Genomic DNA, 12061 nt, shown 5'->3' with positions numbered 1-12061 from the left:
ATGGAAACAACTACCTACGTATGTATTTGGTTTATACATATATAGAAAATACAAGGTAAGCGTTGAATAGAGAGAAGTTTATGTTGCGAGGCTTAGAACACCGGGTGCGCGAGCCTTGGCGAGCGCTTTCGGTGTTTGAGCCGAGCAACATAAGCTTCTCAGTATTCAACGCTAATCCTAGTATTCTATTTATCCCATTGAATTTTGTGCAACGTGTCATTTAACATAAATAGATCTAATAACCATAACAATAATTTTAACTCATTCTTAAAAGCGCTTAAAATCTATATCTTACGAATGTAACCATGCGTTGTGATATAGAATGTATTTGTTCTGGTACGCAAAATAGTCTTAAAAAATGTCACAAAAAACTGTAAAACGAGACCAAAAATCACTATATGCCTCGATTTAATTGTACTCAGCATGCAAATTGTAACACATTACGACCGCGATAAGAAGATTTTATTTTAATATAATTCATTTTATTTTTGAAAGAAAATGATCAAAATCCAATATGGCGGCGATTGCTCCTGACAAATTTGTTCAAAGACGCTGCCGATTTTGATGGCGACTAGATCTAGCCTTCACATCATGTAGTTTGTGACCCGAACACAACATAATCCGTAATAACTCTATTAAGCTTTGAAACACTTGTTGCAAACGGGTTATTCTTGCTGAATAGACTTTCTTTGATAAAATAACAAAGACAAAGTTTATTCATCAAAGAAAATACCCTAACGTTTACTTACATCCAAAAGCAAAATAATTCGAATTGACTACTGAACCAAAATAAACACCCATCCGTATGTTTACACACACCATTTCACATCCAAATAGGCACGCACATTCTGAAAATCAATAACACGAATAAGCTAGATCTACACGTAGATCTAAATCTTTCGTCTCACCGGTTCCATCCGAGGTAAGTAGTCCATAGAATATGCACTTTTTCATAATTACATCCAGGATACATTAACACGAAAAAAAAATGCGCGTCTTCAATGTTCAATTCCCAGACATCGCATACTAGTTTCGTGTACACCAACAGATGACATCACATATTTTTAAAAAATGACACAATAAGTATGTCATTTTATGACGCCGTCAATCAGCTGATTCATTATACGGATGTCGAAAAATTATGTCCCTTGACTAGATCTAAAGGTTGAAGGTGCACGCGACAGGTTTATTCAACAAGGTGGGATAAAGGTTAGTTTATTCCATGGGGTGTTATACCGTAAATGCCGAAGTGAAGATGGGATAAAAGAGTATCTCCAACATAGATTGTTAAAAAAAATAATATACCAACACTGCTAATTATTTTTGTTATTTTGTATTAACGCGTTTTATTAGGCGTTCTAGTGTAACGTCATGTTGACATTCTTCTTACAATACGACATTAAATAACTATAAATATTGGTGAATCTAAGACAAATGTAAAAGCGTCTTGCAGAATGGCAAGACGGCATTTGAATTATTCATTATAGCGTTCTTATTGGTCGTATTGGTACTGCCTATGTTCGAAACATGCAAGACGCCACCACGCCAAATGATTTTTGGAAAAAACAAATGACGTTTATTTCGTTGAAAATACAAACTTGTCGTATTCGCGCTCTAAGTTTGTTGTCGTAAATGCTCCAATTTGAGTCGGTCTTGTGTGTCGGTGCGTGTTATATTATCTCAAATACGACAGACCGCAATAACACAATTTCAGAAATGAACCGCAACAGATTTTCACGCACTTTACACGAGTCTTATGTAAACAACTACGACAAAATGAGTTATATGTTATGGCATATCACTATGGTTAATATTAAATATTAAACGGTAACAAATGAGGATATACGTTTGTTTCACGGTTCCGTGCCCACAAAATTCACTTTTTTAAGCCTTACCGACCAATTTCGTTATCCATGATAAATATTATATATATATATATATATATATATATATATATATATATATATATATATATATATATATATATATATATATATATATATATATATATATATATATATATATATATATATATATATATATACATATATGTATATACAAACACGCGAAGGTAATAACACAAAAACCACGAACATCAAAAGACGGATGACACTTTAAAAATCAACGACGTCGGAGTAGTAATGCGCACGTTTACTTGAATCTACACTGTTATAGCAACGTCTATTCCTACAAATAGTTAGTGGTTTTATTACTTTTTGAAAACCAGTTATCGCGAAATGTTCGGCTTGAAGATTAGTCCCGGTTTAGCAGGTATTTCAAATCCAGTAACTAATAGACCAATGGCCACCTTTTTGAATGGGACGTCTCCTTTATCTAGCAATACCACGTTACGTTATTTACTGGTCTCGGGAGATGCGTCCATAGTCATTTGAAAAGAATCCATTTTTAAATTACAACTAATATTACAGATGTATTTAACCTTCCTTTAAAGAATTTTGGTGTGCTGTCTTCACCCCTTGGCGGTGAACTTGTTTAATATAATATTTATGATACGTTTGTTTAGACACTTTTCTTATAAGTGTAGAACATTATAACGTTCAAGGCTGGCATTTGGTATTTGAAGTTTCTTTGCAAATGATGTTGGTGTGTGTCAGTTGCTAATTGGGCAACATCCACACGAAGAATAACCTTTTCCAAGCATTGAAATGTTCCACCGACAATAGTAATAGTTAAAACGTCTTGTTGTACATTTAAATAGTGTTTATGAATGCAGATCCGCCTAGGCACGATAGAATCGTGATGTTTTCGTTCCTTTTTTCAATAGGTTCCGTTTATGATTGACCTGAAATATCTAGAAACATGATTATAATTAACATTAATTGTTTTGACATTTAAAAAAATATTAATAAATTATCCGGACATATACTTCGGTAATCAAAGTATATTTTACGTGCATAAATAATCTATCATATGTAACACAATGTCACGACATTCATAAGGCTTACAAATTTGCACTAAACCAATCGAAACAATTATGTTACCGATATAAACTAGTTAATTGTATTATATGATGAGTTTTCCATATCGCGTTGCTGCATTCGCTCTCTTTTTTCGGTACAATAGATCATGTTGGCAAAATATATTAACATTTACGAAAGATATATGGCACAGTAAATTTGAAGATATGTGTCGCAGAAAATCCTCATTAAACGAAATAATAATTTGGGCGACTTACCTTCCCTATATTAAGAGATGTTAGTCAGTCGAAACAAACATTTATTTTGCCATGATGTCGTGTATTGGATATTTACCATGTATATGAAACACCACTTAAATAATCTTGCCCGGGAGGATAATTCTAAATTACAGTGTAGTTCGCTAATAATTCAATCATATTTTATCATCATATATATGTATTTACATTACCAAAAGGATTTTCAGACTCGTGTTATAGTACTTACAAGACCTGTTCGCTGTAGCTAACCACGTATCGTAGGTTTACAAAGGCGTGACATATGAATGGTCCGGTATAAATCAAATATCTAGAAATGTATGCAGGAAATCAATGTTTTACAGGTACGTAGGTAAACATTCTTTGCATGTGGTATGTTTTGTGAATCTGCATTGTCAAATGTAGTCGAAATTGTAGAATAATGCCGGAAAATGTCTCGTATCGGCATACGATGTACAGTTAGGCCGCGATTGTCGTTTGATCATATGACGAGATTTTTTTAATTGTAAATTTTCGGTTTACGAGATGAATAATCTTATGATAAATCCTTTAATCATTGTCTATGTATTAAACCTATTTGGTTTTCATAAGACACGCATTAAACGTGATTAGAGTCCCACTGTTGGGGCAAGCATGTCACTGATTATGACTGTTTAAACGTTGATATCAGCCACACACATGTCAAGATCGTCACTGATGACAACAGCCTGACAAATGAAAAGGGCCTCACTAATAACACGAGTCCCGTCGATGAAAAGTGCTTTGTTAATGACAAGAATCTCACCTTTGTGAATGCTTTCAATAATGATAATAGCCCTAATGATGTCAGCAGTGTCACCTATGACATGATTTTCGCTGTTGACAAAGTTTCAACTCTGATATAGACCCCAAATAAGTGAAAGGACGTCACTGATGTAGACAAGGGCCTCACAGATGACAATAGCCTAACTGAGTGTTACTAATGCTAAAAGCATCACGGATGATAAGCGTCTCGCATATGCCACACACACGGCAATAATCTCACTGACGACCAAGGCCTATCCTGGTGTCAATGGCCTCGACGGGGACAAGAACCTCGCTACTGAGCAGGGCGGCACTGATGACCAATGCCAATCATGGTGACAATGGCCTCGATAGTGACAATAACCTCGCTATACTTGATTATACCTCCATTGCATATGCCAAAATATATTTTAATTAAAAAATGCCTTTAAACAATTATAGAACTGGATTAGCTTACCCTACCGAAATTCAGCAAAATTTATCGGAAACTTTTCCAAGCACGTCCAACTTTTCACATCATATCGGGTTTCCGTGGGTGCAGAGGAAAACATTTGTTTTGCTATGTAAAAAAATAGTGTGGAGTATTTAAACAAGAACAATTTGTGCGTATTGTTAAAAGATATACTTAGTTATTTAGAATAGTATGATGCTTGGATATGTTGGAAATAAAAATATGTTCATATCAGCCGTAAAGCGTTGAAAAAGCGACACGTGTGTTCAGCACTGGAATGAGAGACTTCACATTTCTACTAAGGCACATTTTCATAAACATATGTTCAAGAATTAAATATAAATTATTTAAATATAACTGCATAATAAAATAAATATGGGTAAAATGTATTCTGTATTCAAACATATATCATAACATATTTAATAAATATGACTGAAGTCTTGCGGCATTTAAATCTATCAAGGTAATAGCACATTATCATAGACTGCTCATGATTTTAATATGTTACAGAAACTGGCTGTAATATGAATTGTTATTAGTTTCATATAATTGCCATGGTAACATCTGCAAGCAGGATAGACGGGAACTGTTTGTTTTGCACAGCGTTCCTATTCTCCCCTTTTATATCACAAGTATTGCGCACATAGGCTAAGTATATTCTGTAGGTGTGGTATACAGTTATTTATAAAATTTCTTCTAAAGAAGGTCATATATTCCTTAACATCTTATGCACAATGACCATGTCTGGCTTTTAACCTTCCAGCTGGCGTGTCTGATGTTATTGTGTTTTTAAACAAAAATAAGATATAAACAGTTGTCACGAATTAAATAAACAAATTGAGGCCATTATACTGCAAGACATTGACTGAATTAGAATTTACATACAAGGAGTTCTCCAAAACAAAAATGTGATTTTATTGGGAAAAAAAATTAGATGGAAAATATATATAATTAACAGATGGAATTTCTCATATATTATCGTAAGAAAACTTTGACAATAATTTATTAAATTAAAATGTAAACAAAATATAACAGGAAATGAGAGCAGTCACAGTCGCCTTTGTACTTTCCGTTTTATTGTAAATATGTTGTTTTTTTGTAATTATTTTGAGTATTTAACCAAAAAAAGTAAAATTGACTAAAAGAATAACACTAACGTTGTTCAAAAACAAATTAAATCCAAAAAATATTAATAGCATCAAGCTAAAATCGGTATCAACATTTTTTGAAGCATTGTGTGTGGCTATAAATCAGCCATAGCCATTTTTGGAAAATTGGGAGTAATAAGCTCATTGAAATTAAAAGATCAAAATCAACTATTTGTTTGACAGAAAATACTTTCAAGGACCAGTGTATGTCCATTTTTATATCACTTAAATACGATAAAAAGTATAATCACAAAAAATATACATTATATAGCAATTTAAACAAAATAAAACGCAAGTTTAGCGACGTCATTTCGGATGAGTTTTCTTATTATGAGGCTTGCCGAATTAGCACCAAAAGTCTCAGAACACGCCATAATACTATTCTATTAAATAATGTCTAAATCTAATTATCGCATTATTAACAACTGGGAAAAAACGTCTTACACAAAGTATGTTGTTGAATGTAAAATATGTTTTAGTAAGGATTGAAATACATATGAAGGTATTAACCCATTTATGCCTAGCGTCTAGAAAAAAGGCTTTGGCAAACAGCCGCATCATGGGGCGTCTCATCAGGGTCTGCGCTGTTTGCTTAAAGGAATTTCTGTAAGAAACATTCTAAATATAGAAATAAACATACTAGACATCCCTAATTTAGGAAATAAATTGATCCAATTTAGAAGGATGGGAGAGTCTACTAGGCATAAATGGGTTAAGGTTGCCGTGGTGTAATAGATATGGTGTCCGCCTAGCGACCGGGACGTCACGGGTTCGATCCCCACCGTGGAAGCGTTCTTTTAATCTCCCCCAAAGACACCAAGTACCAAGCCCCGGAAACGGACTCGAAAGCGTCTACATTTAAGCCATAGGCTTTCGATGCAATCGAGCTAAAATACATAGGTTTAAACTAAATACATATGAAATGTGTTGTAATGTTATTATTATTCTTTATTTTTAAACGATCAAATATAGCATTTTTAAACAATAAAAATGTGCATCGGCCGGGAATCGAACCCGGGCCGCCCGCGTGGCAGGCGAGCATTCTACCACTGAACCACCGATGCGTTTATTTTATAAGGCCACTTTTAACAATTCAAAATGCATTCGACGTAAATGGATTAATCTTTTTATTGTTTTAAACCGATGGAACATTTAACATTTTTAAAATAAAACGCCGTATAGTATACAGTAATGTTATATACGTTTCACTTTAAGCTGTTGCGTGAAACATTTGTCTATTACCGGTATACATAGGTATAGATGTACAGAATAACGCAGATGTAGAGCCATTTTCATTAAAGTATTCGTCAGCTAGGTTTTATTACCTCAATACGTTTTGTAAAAAAGCATGATCAAAGTTACACCAGATAAACAAAACGGGGCAAAATTCTGATGCAACAGCACTGTAAAATAAACTTTCCCAAAATGGTAGACTCATAAATTATGGAAAAAACGTATTGCCGAAAATTTACGTCACGACAAGTTATAAATATTTAGAAGATCTTATTGAGTATCAATCTATAAAATCTATAAAATGTATGGATGTTCATTCATTTGAGCATGGAAATATAACTTTAATATTGAAAAGCATTGTTTGATTATTCCACCGATGTTTCAGGTAAATAAATTATATAAAATTATGAAGTTTAAAACGTTGGGCTCGTTCCTTATTTGAACGAGCACAATACAATATCGAAAATCGATACATTAAGATTACAGAAAATTATCAAAGACACATTTTGATTTAAGATTTATTTTATTAAGATGTATTTTATTCGTCATTATTCAAATAGATTGTTTATAAACATTTATAAAACCTGCATCGCCCGGGAATCGAACTCGGGCCACCCGCGTGGCAGGCGATGCACTCATTGTTAAAGACCACTTTCAACGTTTCCAAACGCACTCGGCGTAAACCGATGAACCATTTAACATTTTAAACAAACTTGTTCTTTTGACAAAATGGGGTATGATGTGTTGGTGGAATTTATCACCAAATCTAGAATTTGGTTTTAAAGTATATAAATTGTTTTGGCATGGTATTGCCATATTTCCACTGTATTCCCGTCATATCTTTGGTAAGTCTTTCACATTTAAAACGTTTCATTCTCAACTACGGTAAATATTCCAAGCTTAACGACACTTAAAAATAAATGTGTTTTGTAACCGCAAATAAATATTTTAAAGTAAGTATGAAGTTGTCCGGAAATACAGAGACAAAAATGATAGAGGTGTTCGAAAATTAAGAGACACGGTATAAATATTGCACTGATGATCGGATACGCGTATGAAATGTGTAAAGCGCGAATTGTTCCAAAGAATAATAATTTGTGCTTGAAAAATACCATGCCGTATAGTATATATTGATGACATATACGTTGCAATATAACCCGTTCTGTGAGACCTATATATATTACCTGTATACATAATTATGTACCCAATAACGCAAATGTAATGGTCATTTGCATATAAGTTTTTGCCCGCAAGGTTATATTTCCTCAATATGTTTGTAAAATTACCATGGAAAAAGTGCCACCGAAAAAAAAACAGGATAGATTTCTGCTAAAAAAAGCATTGTAACTAATTTTCCGAAAAATGGAGTCACGAAAAAAATAGTTTGGCTCAAAACGGAGTTGTCCAGTGCTTTTTTGTTTTTTCTCTTAATTTCCGAACACAAAAAATGTATCTTAATTTTCAGATACGAAAAAAAAAAATTCAAGTGTCGTAAAACTTAGAAATTACGGTAGTTGAAAATGAAACGCTTTAAATGTAAAAGATTTATCCAAGATATGCCACGAGTAATATGAAAATATATAGCATGAACGTGCCAAAAGAATGTATGCGCATTGAAACCGAATTCTAGATTTGGTGATAAATTCAACCACACATTTGCCAATTGGTAAGCAGAACATAGTTTTAAAAAATGTTTAACGATCCATCGGTTAACGACGAGTGCGTTTCGAATTGTTGAAAGTGGCCTTTTACAATAAGCGCATCGGTGGTTCAGTTGTAGAATACTCGCCTGCCACGCGGGCGGCCCTGGTTCGATTCCCGGCCGATGCACGTTTTATAAATATTTATAAAACTGTATTTGATCGTTATGTATAATGACGAATGTTACATTCTACATAAATCTTAAATCAATATGTGTTGGTAAGGTGGCATATAGCAGTTGACCAGTCCGTCAGTATGTCAATCTGTACGTCCGTCCGAAAAAAAACTTTAACGTTGGCCATAAATTTTGCAATATTGAAGATAGCAACTTGATATTTGGCATGCATGTGTATCTCATGAAGCTGCACATTTTGAGTGGTGAAAGTTCAAGGTTAAGGTCATCCTTCAAGGGCAAAGGTCAACAACAACAACAACACAAATAATAATATATTTCAAAGCGGCGCAGTAGGGGGCATTGTGTTTCTGACGCACACATCTCTTGTTGATATATAAAATATTCAAGAATCTTACTGTATCGATTTTCGAGTTGTATTGTTCTCTCTCAAATAAGGAACGATTTATTAACAGTGACCTCTACGACCGCAAACTTCAAACAGACTGCAGTCTACTTCAGAACAATCCCAGACCAGACGCGGGCTCAGAAAGTTCACCCATATTAAAGCAGAGGTGGAGACGGCAGTGCGTAGTTTTAAGGCAGGAAAACCTCCGGGAATGGAAAACGTTCCTACCGAAATGATTACGCTCGGAGACAAAGCAACAACTGCAGCAATGACGGCACTATGCCAAAAGATCTGGGAGAATAATAATTTGCCCAAGGATGAGAGCCAGTCACTGGTCACATCCCTACCTTAAAATGGGCAACCTCATGGTTTGCACTAAATACCGCACCATCGGCCTCATCAGTCACCCCAGCAAAGTCCTGCTACGCATTATCTTTAATTGATTGAAACGTAAGGCCGAGGAACTACTGGTCGAAGAGCAGGCTGGATTCTGAGCTGGGCGAAGCACAGTGGAACACATTTTCAACTGCAGAATCATCATTGAGAAACACCAGCAACACCATTGTGAACTCTTTCACAACTTCATTGACTTTCAGAAAGCTTTCGACCGCTTGTGGCATGATGGCCTATGGCTTGATATGAGATGATTCAACATTGACGAAGGGCTGGTGCAAGTCATACAAGAACTTTATGTAAGGGATGTCTGCTCTCTCCCGTCGCTTTCAACCTGTTCCTTGAGAAGATACATGTAATACATAAGACTGCTCATTACCACAACCATCTACCTACATCGGTTAAAGACCCATCTCCATCTTGAAAATCGATGATGACGTTGGCCTCAAGCACATCTCTTTTTGCAAGACTGTTCTCTAGGGCACGCTAGAGGGAGGTAAACGTCGAGGCCATCAGAGAAAAAAACTGGAAAGGAAATGTAAAATAGTGGACGTCCCTTCCCATGGACGAATAACCTTCAGCAGCACAAACATGACCTGACTGTAGGAGGATTTCTGTATCATCTCCCCTTATTTCCCTCCATCGGCCAAAGCGGTCAAGGGAATGGTGATTGTGATTTGCTTGACACACCGCTGGAAAAATCCGACAATACTTTTCAATAGTGAGGTTATATTTCTAATGCTCAATTAAATCAAAAGTATGTATTAAATCACGGTTAAATTTCTAAAAGAGCTACAAGTCTTTTTAATTAATAATTGATTACGATTTCACAATATTAACTAGCATTTAAAAAAATGTAACGTTCTCATCATACTGCGTTTAAAATACGCTGAGCAAGAGTGTCTCGTTGGTCTTTGGTATGATTCTCGCTTTGAGAGCTTCAAATCCCCGACAAACCCTAATATTTTGAAGGTTATTAAGTATCGAACTAATATAAATGTCTGGATATTTATTTTATTAAGCATTGGAAATATAACATCAATAGTGTAAAGCATTGTCGGATTATTCCAGCGATGCTTAATGTAAATCATCATCATCATCATTCCATTGACCAGTTTATCCGTTGGAGGAAAATGAGGGACAACGATACAAATATCCTCCTCCTGTCAAATCTAATGTGTCTTGCTGAGAATAATTTACCCATGGGAAGGGATATCAACTCTTTGACATCATCGATCCAGCTTTTCTTCTGACGGCCTTGAGGTCGTCCTCCCTCTAGCTTGCCCTAGAGATCAGTCGTGCACAGAGAGTACTTTCTGGTGACGTGTCCAAACCAAGCCAGCTTTCGTCGTTTGACGGTCGACAGTAGGGCTATGAAAAAACAAACTAGGCCACCATGCCACACGCTTTCGAACGCTTTCTTAAAGTCAATGAAGCTGTGGAATAGCTCACTTCGGTGTTACAGGTGTTTCTCAATGATGATTCTGAAGTTAAAGATGGATTCCACTGTGCTCCGCCAAACTCTGAATCAGCCTGCTCTTCAGCCAGCAATGCCTCGGCCTTACTTTTCAATTGATTAAGGATTATGCGTAGCATGACTTTGCCGGGATGACTGATGAGGCTTATTGTGTGGTAATTATCGCACAACTTGAGATTCCCCTTTTTCGGTAGAGGTATGAACAGTGACTGGGGCAACTCATTTGGGCCATTTCTTCTCCTCAAAAATATTTTGGCATAGTGCCATCATAGTGCCATTATCGCTGCAGTCGTTGCCTCTCCTCCGTGCTAAATCAGCTCAGAAGGGACGTTGTCCATCCGGGGATTTCCCGGCCTTAAGACTACGCACTGCCTCCTCCACCTCTGCCTTAAGTATAGACGGACTTTCGTTGTCCGCTTCTGCTCTGAGATCGTTCCTGAGAGAATGGAGTCTAGTTGAAGTGGGTAGTTGTACAGGTCAATATGATGTAAATAAATTGTCATATACATAAAATATGAGAAATAAAACGTTTAAACGCCTGACTCGTTCCATATGTGAACGAGAACAATACAACTCAAAAATAGATACATTAAGAATCTCGAAAAATTTAAATATCAAAGACACATGCCGATTAAAGACTTATTAAGAACACTCGTCATCATTCATCTTTAATCATAACGTGCAAATAAAGTATTAATAAACATTTTTTAAAACGTGCATCGGCCGGGAATCGAACCGCGTGGCAGGCGAGCATTCAACCACTGATCCACCGATGCGCTTATTTTATAAAGGCCACTTTCAACGTCTCCAAACGCATTCGACGTAAATCGATCAATCATTTTTAATGTTTTAAAGCGATGGACAATTTAACATTTTAAAAATAAAACGCCGTATATTATACAGTAATATTATATACGTTTCACTTTAATCTGTTGCGTGAAACAATTGTCTATTACCGGGATACATAGGTATGTACAGAATAACGCAGATGTAATGCCGTTTTCATTAAAGTATTCGTCTGCTAGGTTTTATTACCTCAATACGTTTTGTAAAAAAGCATAATCAAAGTGTCACCAAATAAACACAACGGAGCAAAATTCTGATACAACAGCACTGTAAAATAAACTTTCCGAAAAAAGGTCGACTCATAAATTATGGAAA

General features: G+C 35.5%; 2 non-coding genes across 2 annotated transcripts; one reads left to right on the top strand and one right to left on the bottom strand.

Annotated features, from left to right (window-relative positions):
- Positions 1–6568: 6568 nt before the first annotated feature.
- Positions 6569–6639, bottom strand: Trnag-gcc (transfer RNA glycine (anticodon GCC)). Its single transcript has one exon. It is a non-coding gene; the product is annotated as a tRNA-Gly (tRNA).
- A 1928-nt stretch (positions 6640–8567) lies between these two features.
- On the top strand, positions 8568–8638 carry Trnag-gcc (transfer RNA glycine (anticodon GCC)). Its single transcript has one exon. It is a non-coding gene; the product is annotated as a tRNA-Gly (tRNA).
- The last annotated feature ends 3423 nt before the right edge of the window (positions 8639–12061 follow it).

The sequence above is a fragment of the Dreissena polymorpha genome, unplaced genomic scaffold (genome assembly GCF_020536995.1).
Source record: "Dreissena polymorpha isolate Duluth1 unplaced genomic scaffold, UMN_Dpol_1.0 chrUn012, whole genome shotgun sequence".
NCBI classification, from domain to species: Eukaryota; Metazoa; Mollusca; class Bivalvia; order Myida; family Dreissenidae; genus Dreissena; species Dreissena polymorpha.
The sequence above is the reverse complement of the archived record's forward strand: the minus strand, read 5'-3'. Positions and strand labels throughout refer to the sequence as shown.